Source organism: Staurois parvus, unplaced genomic scaffold (genome assembly GCF_062004578.1).
Source record: "Staurois parvus isolate SC_StPar_1 unplaced genomic scaffold, SC_StPar_1.0 ptg000468l, whole genome shotgun sequence".
Lineage (NCBI taxonomy): Eukaryota > Metazoa > Chordata > Amphibia > Anura > Ranidae > Staurois > Staurois parvus.
This window is the reverse complement of record NW_028318264.1, coordinates 6490072-6508087: the sequence shown is the minus strand read 5'-3', so window position 1 is coordinate 6508087 and position 18016 is coordinate 6490072. Positions and strand designations below refer to the sequence as shown.

Here is an 18016-nt window from a genome sequence, read left to right as displayed (position 1 = left end):
TATGGGTCTCCAACTTCCATTACTTTTGGGTACTAGAAATAGGTTGGAGTAAAAACCTGAAAACCTCTCGGATAGAGAAACCAATATTACCGCTTGCTGTGCCTGTAGGGAATCTAGAAATTGAAGAAGTACCTCTTTCTTCTGAGGAGACTCTGGTATTCTCCTTTGGGTGACGAAGTCATGAAGTGGCCAGTCTGACAAAGCCCAGAAGTGTTCAAACTGAACTGTTGAGACCACCCAGGGATAGTGAGATTTTTGCATCCAAACCTTGGCAAAATGCCTCAGTCCGGCTCCTACTGGGATGGCCTGGCATCAAAAGGATTTGGTGGTGTCCAGAGCCTTTTGTTTGTGGGTCCTCAAAAAAGTGGATTGTGTGCTTCTCCAGGTTTTTCTTGAGTCTGTGCCCTGTCTGAACTGCCTGTAATCTTTGCCCCTGATCTGCTGAAATCTTGAAGTAAATCCCCTGGTACGTCTAGGTCTTTTATCTTAGGGTAACAGGCCTGATTTTCCTCCTGTAACAAGGGAAATGGCCTTTTCCAGCCTCGTCCCAAACAGTGCCTTGCCGCCATCAAAAGGGATTTTACATCAATGTTGTATTGACTCCGTGTCAGCCGCCCATGGCTTCAACCATAAGGCCTGCCTAGCCATTATGGCACGCAGCATTGATCTTGCAGAAGATCTTATTGTATCAATAACTGCTTCACCAATGAAGTCAGCCGAGAGCTTGAGCTCATCTAAATCCTTGATTATGTCCTCCTTGAGAACTCCCTGTTGGAAAGCCACCTCTATGTTATCCGTCCATACTTGCAAAGCATTGGAGACAGATATCAACACAATCGCTATCAGGGCCTGGACTTGAACCTGGGACTTCTACTGTGTCAGGCAGTAACTCTACTCACTGAGCTACCTAGGATGCTGGACAACACTTTGCCTCATCTATTGGATAATCCTGCCTTGTGCCTTGTTTGCTCTTGAACCTTGAACTCCTTGCTCCTCCCATGAACTTCCTATATAAGCCATGTCCTTGGACTTCCTCCTTGCCAGATTATTGTGCCTTTCCAGCCAATATCCTGCTACTGTTCCTGCTGCTGTCTACACCTCCGCTACTGACCTTTGGCTTGTTCCTGACCACGATTGATCTGCTACCATTTGTGACCGACCCTTGGCTTGTGACCGACTCTGCTTTCGTCTGATCCCTAACCTGTTGATCCGCTATTGGTTCCCAGTCTGCTCATTCCCTGGTGGGGTGATCCTGAGATCTGCGACCTGGTATTAACACGCAGCCCAATCCATCTCCACCATTAGGAGCTCTGGTGAATACCGGTTAATACTTAGACCCCGCACCTCAGGTGAGCCTGCGTCATTCCCAGGGGGATCCGCTGGGATACCTATCCTGCTGGTTCCAGGTAAGCCTTTTACTGCTATAGCAACTGGTCTCTGAACCTGACCTTACACCGTGACAGAATAATCTGGCCCACACATGGAGGCCGCTATAGCAAATGCCATGGCTCCTGTCAGGCAGCAAATTTCAGAGCTACAAGAGTTTGGTGTTACCTACCAAAAGAAATTTGCTGAACTGCAAAGTGTAGTAGAGGGGCAACAGGAAGAGATCCATGCTCTGCAGACACGATTGCTGGACATGTGCTCCCGCGATGTTGCTAATACACGCATGCCTCTGCCACTCAAGTTCAATGGAGACCGCCGCCACTACAGGGGTTTCCTTAACCAATGCCGCATTTATTTCCAGATGCAACCTGCTGCATTTAATACTGAGAGGCAGAAGGTATTGTTTGTTATAAACCTCCTGACTGAGGAAGCCCTAGCTTGGGCCTCTCCCTATATAGAGCAAAACAATGCAATGTTAAACAGTTTTGCGACTTTTGTGACTGCAATGAACCAGGTCTTTGATGATCCCAACCGCTGCGCTACCGCTGAAGCAAAGCTGCATAGTTTGAGGCAGGGTAGACGCCCTGTTGCGGAGTATACAACTGAATTTCGACACTGGATCTCAGACACCACCTGGAACCCAGCAGCGCAAAAGAGTCAGTTCCGGCAGGGGCTCTCTGAACAGGTGAAGGATGAGCTCGCCAGAGGAGAGACTCCTAACGATCTTGAGGAGTTCATCCAATTATGCATTCGGATTGACCAGAGACTGACAGAAAGAAGAAAGGAGAGATTGGGAAGTAATGGTGGCATGCGTTTTTCTGCTAATCAGTTCAGTCAGAAGGATTTAAACATTTCTTCAGATTATAACACACCTGAACCTATGCAAGTAGATACTGTTAAAAGATCAATTTCTACTCAAGAGAAGGAGAGAAGACGTTTGGAGAATTTATGTTTATACTGTGGGGACTCTGGGCATTACGCAGTCAATTGTCCTAATAAAGTCAAAAGAACAATTGCTGCGACTGATGTTATCCTGCCTGAACGCATAAATTCAATTACCCAGTCTATCTCCCCATTGATCGATGAAGAAGATAAAGTTGGTCCTAAACAGTCTCATTTTGTTGTCCCTATCAAACTTTTTACTGAGGGCCATGAAATTCCTTGTTCTGCTATGCTGGACTCTGGGGCTGGGGGAAACTTTATGGACATAGAGTTTGCCCACAATAATAATATTCTCAGGAGAAACAAATCTGCCCCTATTGATATGGAGACAGTTGATGGTTCACCTTTATCATCAGGACCAGTTACTCATGAAACAGTTCCTCTAGTACTTCAATTTCAGGCTGACCATTTTGAGACCATCAGCTTTCAGCTGATTACATCACCTAAATTTCCTGTCATCCTGGGCATCCCTTGGTTTACTACCCATAATCCCTTCATCAACTGGGAAGCACGGACCATAAATTTTACATCCCCCCATTGTGAGGAACATTGTAGGAAACCATGTGCTACAAGTTGTCTACCAATCAGGAAATCACAGGCTGATATGGTAACTACACAGTCATATGACAATCTGCCTCCACAATACCATGAGTTTCGAGACGTCTGTGATAAGAAAAATGCGGATCAACTACCTCCTCATCGTCCATATGATTGTCCCATTGAACTGCTTCCAGGAGCAGAAATACCATTCAGCCGCATTTTCAATTTATCAGAACCTGAGTTAAAGGTGCTAAGGGAGTGGCTTGATGAGAATTTGGAGAAGGGCTTTATCAGACCCTCAACATCTCCTGCAGGAGCAGCCCTGTTCTTTGTTGAGAAAAAGGACTCCACCTTGCGTCCATGCATTGATTTTAGGGGCTTGAATAAAATCACTGTTAAAAACCGTTACCCACTCCCTTTAATCGCAGAGACGTTGGAAAGACTCCGCTCTGCCAAAGTCTTCACAAAACTTGACTTACGGGGGGCATATAACCTGGTACGCATGCGTCAAGGCGACGAATGGAAGACTGCCTTTAGAACCAGATATGGACACTTTGAGTCCCTAGTTATGCCTTTTGGCCTATGTAATGCTCCCGCGACTTTTCAGCACTTCATAAATGATGTGTTTCGAGATTTGTTGGACCAGTTTGTTATTGCTTATCTGGACGATATCCTCATCTTTTCGGACAACCTGGTGGAGCATCGCAAGCATGTCTGCACTGTATTCAAAAGGTTAAGGATGAACCGACTTTACATCAAACTGGAGAAGTGTGAGTTTGAACGAGCCCAGATCCAGTTCTTGGGATATAACGTTTCTTCAGAAGGAGTGAGCATGGATCCTGAAAAGATCAAGGCAGTGGTGGATTGGACTGCCCTTGGAAACGTTAAGGAAATACAACGATTTATTGGATTTGCAAACTTTTATAGGAAATTCATAAGAAACTTCTCTAAGGTAATAGCACCAATTACACAGCTGACAAAGAAAGGAGTGGCCTTAGCATGGTCAACTGAGGCACAAACTGCTTTTAGTAAGCTAAAGACTCTCTTCACATCTGCACCAATATTGGTACATCCTGATCCTGAGCTACCTTTTATTGTGGAAGTGGATGCCTCAGACTCCGCCGTGGGAGCTATCATTTCTCAGCGACGAGGAGAAAAAATGCAGCTTCATCCCTGTGCTTATTTTTCTCGTTTGATGTCATCTGCTGAAAGGAATTATGACATTGGGAATAAGGAGTTGCTGGCAATTAGGGAAGCCTTTTCCGAATGGAGGCATCTGTTGGAAGGGGCTAAGCATCCTGTGACTGTCTTCACGGATCATAAAAATCTAGAATTCATCCGTTCTGCCAAGAGATTGTCTTCTAGACAAGCACGTTGGTCACTGTTCTTTTCCAGGTTCAATTTTATTATCTCATATCGACCTGGGTCAAGAAACGGAAAGGCTGATGCCTTATCACGAATGTCGTCTGGGCCTCTCCAGGAGAACACTTCTGAATGCACAATCCTGCCTCAAAAGAACTTTCTAGGGGCCACAAGTCCTAAGGCATTCTTGAATCTTCTTAAAGAGGGGTATGAGAATGACCCACTTCTCAATCATCCACCTACGGACATTAACCTGACTTATAAGAATGGCTTTTGGATTCAAGGACATCATCTTTATGTACCTGAATCTGTTCGGGTGGAAGCTCTCAAGTTGGTTCATGATTCCAAACTTGCTGGGCATTTTGGAGTCGCTAAGACCGAAGAACTATTATCACGTTCCTTTTGGTGGCCGGGGTACAAGAAAGATGTCAAACGCTATGTGACCTCATGCTTGACCTGTGCACGCAAAAAGATTCCCCGAGCCTCCCCTTTGGGGTTGCTTCAGCCACTCCCTGTTCCATCAAGACCATGGGGGTCTATTTCTATGGATTTTGTGGTGGATTTACCTCCCTCAAAAGGAATGACCACCATTTTGGTAGTGGTTGACCGTCTCACTAAAATGGCCCATTTTGTTCCAGTTAAGGGGGTGCCCACTGCTGAACAGACTGCTGAACTGATGGTACGAGAAATCTTTAAACTGCATGGAATCCATGATGATGTGGTGTCTGACAGAGGTGTGCAGTTTACTTCGAAATTCTGGAGAAGTTTTTGCTCAGCCTTAGGTGTTACAATTAATCTGTCCTCTGCTTTTCATCCCCAGTCTAATGGTCAGACTGAGAGAACTAATCAAACAATGGAACAGTATCTTCGATGCTTTGTCACTTATCTTCAGGATGACTGGGTGGACTGTCTTCCCACTGCAGAGTTTGCATACAACAATTCTAAACATAGTTCCACCTCTCAAAGTCCTTTTTACTTAAACGCCGGTTACCATCCAGTTTTTATTCCTGATCTCCCTATCACAACTCCAATCCCTGCTGTTACCAATAGACTAACTACATTGCAGGAGATTCAAGAGAAATTGATTGAGACTTTGAGGGAAGCTCAGGAGTATTACAAAAAGTCTGCAGACAGACATCGGAGAACTCTTCCTACGTTTCATGTGGGTGAAAAAGTTTGGTTATCAACAAAGAATTTGAAGGTCCAGGTGCCATCTGCTAAGTTGGGTCAAAAGTTTGTGGGTCCTTTTCAGATTTCTGCCCAAATCAACCCAGTCACCTTTCGCTTACAGCTTCCGGATAGTATGAGGATTCACCCTGTTTTTCATATATCACTACTCAAACCGTTTCAGGAAAATCCTTTCCCTGGAAGAATTTTTCCACCTCCTCCACCTGTTGAGGTACAGGGTGAAGAAGAATTTGTGGTGGAGAAAATCCTTGATTCCAGGATCTTTAGGAATAAGTTACAGTATCTGGTTCAATGGGAAGGATATGGACCAGAAGAAAATTCTTGGGAGCCTGAGGAGAATGTTCATGCTCCTAGACTAACAAGAGAATTCCACCAGAGGTTTCCACACAAGCCTAGTCCTAAGACGTCCAGAGGACGTCCTGGGAGGAGGGGAGTACTGTCAGGGCCTGGACTTGAACCTGGGACTTCTACTGTGTCAGGCAGTAACTCTACTCACTGAGCTACCTAGGATGCTGGACAACACTTTGCCTCATCTATTGGATAATCCTGCCTTGTGCCTTGTTTGCTCTTGAACCTTGAACTCCTTGCTCCTCCCATGAACTTCCTATATAAGCCATGTCCTTGGACTTCCTCCTTGCCAGATTATTGTGCCTTTCCAGCCAATATCCTGCTACTGTTCCTGCTGCTGTCTACACCTCCGCTACTGACCTTTGGCTTGTTCCTGACCACGATTGATCTGCTACCATTTGTGACCGACCCTTGGCTTGTGACCGACTCTGCTTTCGTCTGATCCCTAACCTGTTGATCCGCTATTGGTTCCCAGTCTGCTCATTCCCTGGTGGGGTGATCCTGAGATCTGCGACCTGGTATTAACACGCAGCCCAATCCATCTCCACCATTAGGAGCTCTGGTAAATACCGGTTAATACTTAGACCCCGCACCTCAGGTGAGCCTGCGTCATTCCCAGGGGGATCCGCTGGGTTACCTATCCTGCTGGTTCCAGGTAAGCCTTTTACTGCTATAGCAACTGGTCTCTGAACCTGACCTTACACCGTGACAATCGCTGACTTGCAGACATTTCCAGCAATCTGATAGGCCCTCTTTAGGTCAAGATCTATTCGTCTGTCTAGGGGGTCTTTAAACGAGGTTGAGTCATCCATAGGTAATGTTATGTTTTTTGCTAAGCGGACCACCGCTGCATCCACTGCCGGTGGACCATCCAACATTCCAACTAGCTTCTGATAGTGGATATAGCTTTCATAGGTGATTGAGAGAAAATCTTTTCTCTGTCCATTTCCATTCTCCTTCTATAACATCCCTGATCTCATCCATCAGAGGAAAGAAGGAGATTCGCTTATTAAGAAATGGGAAGTAGCTCCTTGATTTCCTTGCTGGGGAATCAGTTTCTTCCCAACCAATGGAAAGCTTGACTGCCTGGACATAAGGCTGAACCAGGAAAAAGCTAAAGCCTGAGGGATCTGATTCATCCGAGGAATCTTCTCCAGATTGTCTAGACGGCCGGTCAGCTATTAGGTGAGAGGATACGCCCAACAATGGGCCAGGTAGTAGTGCGTCTGATGCCTCTTCCTGAGGAAGCTGTGATAATTGTAATGGATTAGCTGCTACTAGCTCTGCAAGTGAATCTTTGACTACTTTTTTTAGTAGGTCTGCAACCTGCTGGCTCTCTGCACCTCTTTCCCTGAAACAGTCTCTGTAGACTAGCTTGCCTGGTAGAGAGGTGGCTTCACATGCCTGGCATTTTTGAGGTCTAGGACTTAGGGAGCATGAGGATCGTTGTCTTTTGGCAGAAGAAAGTGCCCCAGTCGAATGGTATCTGGATCTTGAAGATCGAGCTTGGCTCAGACTGCCCTTGTTGGATTCCTCATGGTGCCTGGATGTCCTCTTGGACCTCTTCTTGTGTACAGGGCTGAAGTATATAAATGTACCAGCATAAGCGCACTCTTTTTTTTTTTTTACTTACCCAGCCGGAAGCCCTTACCTTTGAAGTAGAGAAGGGTCTTATTTAGACGGCAAACGGCTCATCTCAAGCAGAGGGAAAAAGAGCAGCTATAAGACAGGCAGAGGATTAGATTACTGCGTTTCCCCCTCTTTTTTTTGGAAAAAAAAAAGGAAATGATAAAGGAGGGTGCATGGAAGAAAGGAAGAAAGGGAGTGAAAATAAAAAAGAGAGGAAGAAAGAAAAATAAAAAAGACTTACCACAGGTAAATACTGGCAATACTTCCAGGAGCTCTCAGCAAGGCCGGCCTCCACCGAAGCCACACAAGGCCACACTAAAGCTCCCGGGACTAAATAGTGGAAGGGGCGGGGTAAAGAGAAACAAATTCCTCCCTCATCCTGGAAGGAAACAAAATAGAAATTCAAGTAAGGCCAAAAATAGCTTATTTTCCCATAACCATGATGGCCACCATAGCGTCAAGCCGCACTGTGCATGCGTGAACTGGTGGCTCTAGGACCCTGCTGGCTAGCTCAGTCATGCTGTGCATGCGCACCGTGCCGGGAAGAAGTCGGGACAGAGCCGAGGGAAGAGGGAGCAGAGGGAAACTCGCCGGCTCAATAGAGTGAGAAAATCAAGAGAAAGCAGAGGGAGGAAAAAGTACCTGGGGAGAGACAGAGGAGGATCACAGAAATGAAGAAGACAAATAGAAGGACAGAGGAGAGGGGGGGTGAGTGCATGGAAAGTCATGGAGAAAGCACAGGAATAGCTGCTCTCTCTGTCCTAAGTTTCAGTGAATGCCATTAACTTGTTGGCAGACGACAGTGCTTCTGGATAAGCGACAACTGCTGTACCAAAAGAAGTCCCCAGAAGGGACTCCCTACCTTATCAGCGCCTTTAGCTGCCCAAAAGTAGGGACTGCGATTGGGAGAGGCTGAACTCAGGCGGAAGCTGCTTACGGAAGAGGTAAGGACGACCAACTTACATTCATTGACCATAAGGTATGAGGAAAAAAAGGAGAATGCTGGGGTTCCTTAATCTTTTCTTTTATATATTCACTGGTCTTGAAGGAGGAGTCTAAGGTGGAGCTTATCGCAGGTATGCTGCCATGGATAGGCACCAGGAAAGAGTTTTGCCTTTAGTTCTACTCTAAGTAATTGTTGTAAAGGATATGTTTTAGTTAAATGATCTTTTGAATCACTTAGTGATTACTGCTGTAAGAATGAATGTCTTTTTTGCTGAGTATATATAAAGCCTATAATGTTTTCATTAACTTTATGGCATAAGTGTGTTACTGCCTGAAGTTCTACTACATATACTGTATATGTAAGGAAAAATATGTTTAAATCCATTAAGGAAGATTTAATAACAGCATAATTAAAAATAATGTACTCTTTCTAATCAAAGCCAACTTTGCTAAGCCAACTAATAAGGGCAAATAAATCAGAAAAAGGATATATTACCTCTATTCAATCATCATAGTTTCTCAGAGTTTCATAAAAGAAAAGTAAATCAAATAAGCCTGAAAAGGGTCATTTCCCTCCCTATTCCCTGTATTCATTAGCCTAATTCCTTTTTACATATAATGAACAGTCAATACTTACATCTGCTTGAAGAAAGCTAATTAAACAATTTTATTTATGTATGTTGGGTTGATGGGTCCAGTAACTCAAACCGAGATACAAAAAAATTAACACAGACTGTAAGCTTACTCAGCAAAAATGTGAAAGAGCAGTGAGGAAAAAGCATTTACATTTTAAGGGCCCATTCACACCGTATGCAGAGACCTGACATTTTCTGCACTAGGAAGACACAGATGTGTGCAAGGGCACACAGAAAACAATTGTTTTATGTGACCAATCCATACCATAACTCCGGTTTGATGTGCTGAACAGAGCTGTGTGGAATTCTGCAGCATGTTTGCAGTTTTCTGCACAGCTCCATACATGAATGAATGTGGAATTCACAGCAAGTAGAAAAAAAAAATAACATTGGCTATAAAAAAGAAGCAGAAATGTTGACACAGGAGTTGTCATGCACATGAACTTATGTGACTTTGAATAAAACACATGAAAACTACTTTTACTTGGGGCACATGCACGGAGTGGCCCAAGATGGCCACGATTTGAGCTAGCTCCACTCACCCCAGACACGTTGCCTCCTCTACCTCTGGCTAGAAGGAGCCCATCGAGTCCCTGCTGGTTTCTACGGGTATCGGAGGGTGTGGGGGAGTGATCAGTGACCATGGCTCCTCCAGATCGGGTCCGGTCCAAGCAGCAGGCTGATCCTAAGCCTCAACGCCGGGTCTCTTCCAAGATGGCATCGCCCCCCCCCCCTGCAGATGAGACCACAAGACAGTCATTAGGAGACTCTGAGGATTCAGTTGACAGCTCTTTACAGTTCCCCTCTGCCTTGCAGCCATCCCGCGTGGATCAAGATTCGGTTCTGTTGGATAAAATTTGAGGGATTGTTCGGGAGGAACTTGCCAAGATCTCTTGCAAATTATCAGCAGATTTACTTAAAACTTAGAAATGTAGGTGAGAGGGCTGCTCTTCTAGAATGCAGAATAGATGATGTCACTACAGTTCTGGATGGCCATGAGGGTGATATAGAAAATCTACAGGCAGAATTACATTCTCTTAAGAATCAACTGGAAGAGGCGGAAAATAAAGCTCGTCTCGGGAATATTCGTATCAGGGGCCTGCCTGAGACCATTACAGATCTCCATGGCTTGATGTTATCCTAGTTATCCTAGTTATCCTAGTTGATGTCATTGACACGTTCCTTCGGGAGACTCCTTTACCTCATATATCAGACGATCAAAGGGACATGTTGGGCGCTGATATTACACAGGACGAGCTTCGGCAAACGATTCAATCTTTGAAAGTATATAAGCGTGCTGGCCCTGATGGCTTTACGACTCTCTTTTATAAAAAATTTTGCGATGTTGTAGTTCCTATTCTGGCCCAGGTATTCAATCAGCTTAAGACTTCGGAAATGCTAAAGGCCAAGATTGTGATGATTCCCAAATCGGGGAAGGATCAGCAATCATGGTCGAATTATTGCCCTATTTCTCTGTGGAATGTGGATTTAAAAATTCTGACTAAAACTCGGGCCAATAGATTGAGTGTGTTAATCCCTATCTTAACTGATAAGGATCAAGTGGGTTTCGAGCCTCGACACCAGGCGGACTATAGTATTCGATGCTCTATTTTAATTAGTCATTTCACTCAACTACGGTCCCGTGATCTTATGGTTTTGTCCTTGGATATGACTAAAGCCTTTGATACCCTTTCCTTGACTTACTTACAGAGGGCCTTTCAGAGGTGGGGTGTGTTAAATGATGTTCTTCAGTGGATTTATAGACTTTACAGTATTCTGTCTGCTACGGTCCATTATCATGTGGTTGAATTTCTCAGTTTCCAATTAAGGGTGGTATGCGTCAGGGTTGTTCCCTGTCTCCTCTTCTTTTCATCTTGGCCCTTGAACCCCTCGCTGTTTGCATTCGGCTTCATCCAGACATTTCGGGTCTCGAATTGGTGAAATTGCATCATAAATTTGCCCATTTTGCAGATGATATTCTGATGTATCTTTTGTCTCCACTTATTTCTTTCCCCAATCTCTTATCACTTTTGACTGCCTTCACTCATCTCTCGGGATTATTGTATATCCTACTAAGTCAGTGGCTATGAACGTTTCCCTTCCCCTACCGTTTGTAACACACCTTCAATCCCAATTTCAATTTCAATGGACCTCCTCTCTTCCTTATTTGGGAGTTAAACTTGCACCTTATGATTTTTTGTATCATACCTCCTCTGCTTTCACAGCTAACCCAGTTGCTCTCTTCTTGGCAGTCAATGTCCTTATCCTGGTTTGGTAGGGCTCAAGCGATTAAAATGACTTTATCCTTTTCGGGTGCTCCCTGTTTGGATTCCACCCCACATACTCTGTATCTTACAACGCCAAATTTTTTGGTTTGTTTGGGCTTCAGGATGTCCTCATTTGTCTAAACAGTTGCTTTACCGCCCACGTATTCGGGGTGGTCTTGGTCTTCCGAACGTTCATCACTACTATATTGCAGCCCAAGTTACTCCCCTAATTCAGCTTTTTTCTCACAAAGACTTACCCTTAGGGGCACTGATAGATACTTTGGACACACATCCCCTTCTGCCTTCAGCTGGCTTCCTCCATTCTCTCAGCCTATATTTTGGAATCTTGTCTTGACTCACTCTTTAAAAATTTGAGACTCGTTAAGACTTGATAAGATGGCCTTTCGTTGGTGGATAACTCATGGTTTTACGATGGATCACTCGTTAATCACTGGTCGAAGTATACGTATGTTTGCGCAGCTTCGAGAGTCATGCTATTCCTCCATAGGAGTTATTTTGTTATTTGCAATTACATCATTTTGTTGCACCTTTGATTCCTAGACGGGATTCCCCTCGCACCTTTCCTGGTTTTGAATCGCTTTGTAAGGCTTCGGCTTCCACTAGGTGCCCTCTCTCAAACTTATTTATCAATCTGGAATCATATGGCTGAACCTCTACCTGCTTACTGCGTGCAATGGAATGTGGCGCTTCAGACAGAAATTCCTGCTGAGGATTTGGGGTCTATGTGGCAAGGGGTTTCCCAATGCTTTCGTAACATCGGTATATTATGAGAGCATTGGGAAACCCCTTGCCACATAGACCCCAAATCCTCAGCAGGAATTTCTGTCTGAAATTATTATTGGAGAACCAGATTATTGGAGAACTCCTATAAAGTAATTTCGAGATGGTATTTTACACCATCTCGATTAGCTAAATTTATACCAGATTATGACTCTATGGCCCTGATTTACTAAGAATTGAGTGTACCACAGATGCTTAACATTCAGGCAGACTCAATTAAAACAATCTACACCTGTCAGTCTTCTGAAAGGCGTCTAGCAAACTCATTGAAAAGCGTCTACTTGTAGACTCTTTCCTGTTAGTAAATGTGGAATTGTGTCTGGCACATTTTTAGGTGCAAATATGTTCATTAGGTGGCGCACAACCACAGGCTTTGTTGGCGTTTTTCTGTTTGCATATGAGAATACTTATAATTTTAAGTAAAAGTACACCTATATATATATATTTTTTTTTTTTGGTTGCTGTTTCTCCAAAATGATCAGACAACTAATGCATTTCCTAATGAATGTCAAACATTTTCACACTTATATTTCAAATAATTGGGAATGTCTAGTTTTAATTTCCCAATATAATTATATATCTTCCTTCTCTTTAATCATGTAACTATTCTATGTTAAAGTAATGGTGCAGCGCTATAAATGCATGTTATCAATCATAAACACATGTAAAATCAAAAACGTGCAAATAAGTACCACACGTGCTATTCATAGGCACTCTCTGAGTTGGTACTTTGACACGAAGGACATTCTATTATTCAGGAATGATTATATTAACTTTTTTAACACCATTTACTAGTTTACATAATTATTGCACTTATTTGCACTTTTTTTATTTTACATGTGTTTATGATAGATAACATGCATTTATAGCGCTACACTATTACTGTAACATATTTCTATTCTGGGACTGTTGCCAATACCCCGAGTGCTAGCTGCTACCTTCATATCTATACCTAGATTTATATTTATCTTGTGTAATACCATTTTAGTAGTCTATATAACTTTACCAATGCACGCTTTATCATTATTTTTAAACAATGTAACTATTCTACATTGCAGCTCAAACTCTGTCTCCCTCAGTGGCTTAGGGGTTAGAGCTCAGAACTTACAGCATATGGGTCATGGGTTCTGCCAACACTCCAAAGGCATGCTGTTAGGTTAATTGGGCCTAGTATATGTCTGAGTTTCTGGTCTTATGCAGGCCATAGATTGGTCAAAAACCAGCCGTTTTTTTAAAACGCAAAAATCGATCATTCAGTAAAAAAATTGGCCGTCTACGGCCGGCATTTTTACTTCTGTCCCTTGCAGAGAGCTCCGCTATTATATTTTACATGAAAAGTCTTGCGGTTGCAACAATGTATCCATTTGTATCCATTTCGGATACAGATGTTTTTATTCGGATACAAATAGATACATTGTTGCAACCGCAAGACTTTTCATGTAAAATATAATAGCGGACTGGAATTCTTCTTCTTCTTTTTCTTTTTCTTCTTCTTGCAGGACACGGCTCATGCACATATTTTTATCGGTAAAACAATCAGCCGATTTGCCCATCATTGCCGGGAAAATTGGGCGATAGTCAAAATCGTCCGCGTCCTGTTCTTCTGACAAGTTTGAAACGTTCAATTTTCCTTCTGTTTATATTTCATTACAACTTTATCTTCTCTAAGGCTACGTTCACACTAGCTTTGTCAGCAGGCATCAGACAGGTGTTTGGGAAGTGTTTTTTACGCTTCTCAAATGCCTATGAAAATTCTGCACTTGGCAGCACACAGCGCTGTTCACACTGAAGTGTTAGCCTCGACCCTGATTTACTATTGTACCTAGGCGCATTTCTGTGGGCTACCGTCTACTTTTAGACTGCAAAGACATTTACTAAAGAGAAGCGTCAACAAGTAGACTCCGAATCGAATTTACTAACCAGACACAGCCCAGGAATCAGACTCAAAAAGCAGACTTGCTAAAAAGCATGTCTAACACCATGAAAAATCACTGCAGAGACATGTTCACATTGAAATTTGCTTTGCCAAATATCAGGACTTCACTTTAAACAATATCTGACATTTAAAAAAAAAATTAAAATGTGTAAAAAATTGTTTTTTTAAAGCAAGTTGTCACAGTGAAGAACTAGACGCTTTTTCAGTGTCTATGGCCGGATATAACTGAGCATGTGCAGAACACATTTTAGACGTCCTCTGTGGGCGCTTTCTTTTTAGACCCTGTTCAATAGTAAATCTCTGTGTGGAATCCACTGACAGAGGGCACTCGATCGAGTCTACTGTGTTTAACCACTTCCCGACCGGCCGTTGTATATAAACGGCCGGACGGTGGCAGTGCAGGGTCGGGTGGCCGTTTATAAACGGCCGCCCGCATCCGAGGCTCGTGCGCGGCTCCTAGAGCGCGCACCCGCGTGCCCGGTGATCGCCGTGTCCCTCGGATACCGGCGATAACCTGACGTGGTACAGGACTGTCCTGTACCATGTGACCAACTGTGTCCAATAAGGACACAGTCTAAATGTAAATAGAAGCCGCATGGTGCGGGTTCCGCCCCCTTGACCGCGCACGCGCGTGCCCACAGATCGCCGGGTCCCTCAGATACAGGGGATCAGGTAACATGGTACAGGACCAATGAAATCGTCCTGTACCATGTGACCAATTATAACTGTAAACAGAAGCCGCATGGTGCCTGTGAGAGAAGGAGCTGGATAGCCAGAGCAAGAGCAAGTCTGATCGCAAGTGTCCCTAATTGTCCCTGATCACAGTGTCCCTGATCACTGTCCCTGACTGTCCCTGACCACAAGTGTCCCTGACTGTCTGTCCCTGACCACAAGTGTCCCTGACTGTCTGTCCCTGACCACAAGTGTCCCTGATCAAAAGTGTCCCTGATCAAAAGTGTCCCTGATCAAAAGTGTCCCTGATCAAAAGTGTCCCTGATCAAAAGTGTCCCTGATCAAAAGTGTCCCTGATTGTCAGTGACCAGTGTCCCTGATCGCCCGTGTCCCTGATCGCCCGTGTCCCTGATCGCCCGTGTCCCTGATCGCCCGTGTCCCTGATCGCCCGTGTCCCTGATCGCCAGTGTCCCTGATCGCCAGTGTCCCTGATCGCCAGTGTCCCTGATCGCCAGTGTCCCTGATCACAAGCGTCCCTGATCACAAGCGTCCCTGATCGTCAGTGTCCCTGATCGTCAGTGTCTCTGATCGTCAGTGTCCCTGATCACAAGCGTCCCTGATCACAAGCGTTCCTGATCGTCAGTGTCTCTGATCGTCAGTGTCTCTGATCGTCAGCGTCCCTGATCACAAGCGTCCCTGATCACAAGCGTCCCTGATCGTCAGTGTCCCTGATCGTCAGTGTCCCTGATCACAAGCGTCCCTGATCACAAGCGTTCCTGATCGTCAGTGTCTCTGATCGTCAGTGTCTCTGATCGTCAGCGTCCCTGATCACAAGCGTCCCTGATCACAAGTGTCCTTGATCACAAGTGTCTCTGATCGTCAGTGTCTCTGATCGTCAGCGTCCCTGATCACAAGCGTCCCTGATCACAAGTGTCCTTGATCACAAGTGTCCTTGATAGTCAGTGTCCCTGATCGTCAGTGTCCCTGATCGTCAGTGTCCCTGATCGTCAGTGTCCCTGATCGTCAGTGTCCCTGATCGTCAGTGTCCCTGATCGTCAGTGTCCCTGATCACAAGCGTCCCTGATCGTCAGTGTCTCTGATCGTCAGTGTCTCTGATCGTCAGCGTCCCTGATCACAAGCGTCCCTGATCACAAGTGTCCTTGATCACAAGTGTCTCTGATCGTCAGTGTCTCTGATCGTCAGCGTCCCTGATCACAAGCGTCCCTGATCACAAGTGTCCTTGATCACAAGTGTCTCTGATCGTCAGTGTCTCTGATCGTCAGCGTCCCTGATCACAAGCGTCCCTGATCACAAGTGTCCTTGATCACAAGTGTCCTTGATAGTCAGTGTCCCTGATTGTCAGTGTCCCTGATTGTCAGTGTCCCTGATTGTCAGTGTCCCTGATCGCCAGTGTCCCTGATCGCCAGTGTCCCTGATCACCAGTGTCCCTGATCACCAGTGTCCCTGATCGCCAGTGTCCCTGATCGCCAGTGTCCCTGATCGCCAGTGTCCCTGATCGTCAGTGTCCCTGATCACAAGCGTCCCTGATCACAAGCGTCCCTGATCGTCAGTGTCCCTGATCGTCAGTGTCTCTGATCGTCAGTGTCCCTGATCACAAGCGTCCCTGATCACAAGCGTTCCTGATCGTCAGTGTCTCTGATCGTCAGTGTCTCTGATCGTCAGCGTCCCTGATCACAAGCGTCCCTGATCACAAGCGTCCCTGATCGTCAGTGTCCCTGATCGTCAGTGTCCCTGATCGTCAGTGTCCCTGATCGTCAGTGTCCCTGATCGTCAGTGTCCCTGATCGTCAGTGTCCCTGATCGTCAGTGTCCCTGATCGTCAGTGTCCCTGATCGTCAGTGTCCCTGATCACAAGCGTCCCTGATCACAAGCGTTCCTGATCGTCAGTGTCTCTGATCGTCAGTGTCTCTGATCGTCAGCGTCCCTGATCACAAGCGTCCCTGATCACAAGTGTCCTTGATCACAAGTGTCTCTGATCGTCAGTGTCTCTGATCGTCAGTGTCTCTGATCGTCAGCGTCCCTGATCACAAGCGTCCCTGATCACAAGTGTCCTTGATCACAAGTGTCCTTGATAGTCAGTGTCCTTGATTGTCAGTGTCCCTGATCGTCAGTGTCCCTGATCGTCAGTGTCCCTGATCGCCAGTGTCCCTGATCGCCAGTGTCCCTGATCGCCAGTGTCCCTGATCGCCAGTGTCCCTGATCGCCACACAGCGGCCCAGCTGTGTCCCTGATCACTGCATAGCGTCCCAGTGTCCCTGATCTCCACACCAGCAGGTCTTGATCACCTCCACACTACCATATCCTGATCATCATGCCACCAAGTCTTGATCACCGCCACACCTGCAGGTCCCAATCACAGCTATACCAGCGGGTCCTGATCGCCGCCACACTAGCAGATCCTAATCACAGCCATACCAGCAGGTCCTGATCACCACCCCAGCAGATCCTGATCACCATCAAACTAGTGGGTCCTGATCCCCGCCATACCAGCGGGTTCTGATCGCCGCCACATCATTGGATCCTGATCGCTGCTAAACCCACGGGTCCTGATCACCACCATACCAGTCCTGATCACCTGAGAGCCATTACAGCAAACTGTGAGTACTTTTTAGTCTTTGCACACAGTTTACACACACACTCACAAAACATTGCCTGCCAGCTCACGGTATCTCTGATCTTTGCCCAACAGCATCTTGTGTAAACCAACCGCAGACAGCCATCTGTCCCTCACTACAGTAACATCAGACCACTGTACACCAGCACCATCATCCTGATCACCGCCATTCCAGTAGTTCCTGATCACAGTGCCAAAAATATGGCCAAAAGATTATATTCAAGCGAGGAGGCATTTCAAATTCTGAGTATGACAGATGAGAGTGACGGAGAGCTCTCACTGTCGACTCAGATTCTGTATATGAACCAGTACACAGCAGCGGTTCACTCTCTGAATCAGAAGAAGGTGTTCCAACAAAAAGAATGAGGAGCTCCAAGGACCAGCAAGCAACCACCAGCAGCTCAATATCTTCCTCTGACATGGCTAGTACCAGCAGTGTAAGTGCAAGTACTAGTACTCGGGTGTCACGTCAGCAACCAAGGGTCCATACTGCTGTCCCAGATGCACTTTTAAACCCTGTGTGGCTACCTACAGGATCACGAGCACCTATAATTCCCCCATTCATAGCCCAGTCAGGCATTCAGGTAGAAACTCAAAATTTTACAGCCATTGATTTTTTCCATTTATTTTTCACTGAAGATTTTTTGAATTCAGTTGTGCACCAATGCAATCTTTTTGCCCAGCAATGTATCACCCAAAATCCCAACTCCTTTTATGCCCGTCCATTTGAG

At 45.4% G+C, this 18016-nt stretch overlaps 1 pseudogene; it reads right to left on the bottom strand.

The window, feature by feature from the left end:
- Positions 1 to 312: 312 nt before the first annotated feature.
- On the bottom strand, positions 313 to 17706 carry LOC149452729 (uncharacterized; annotated as a pseudogene).
- Between the last annotated feature and the right edge of the window lie 310 nt (positions 17707 to 18016).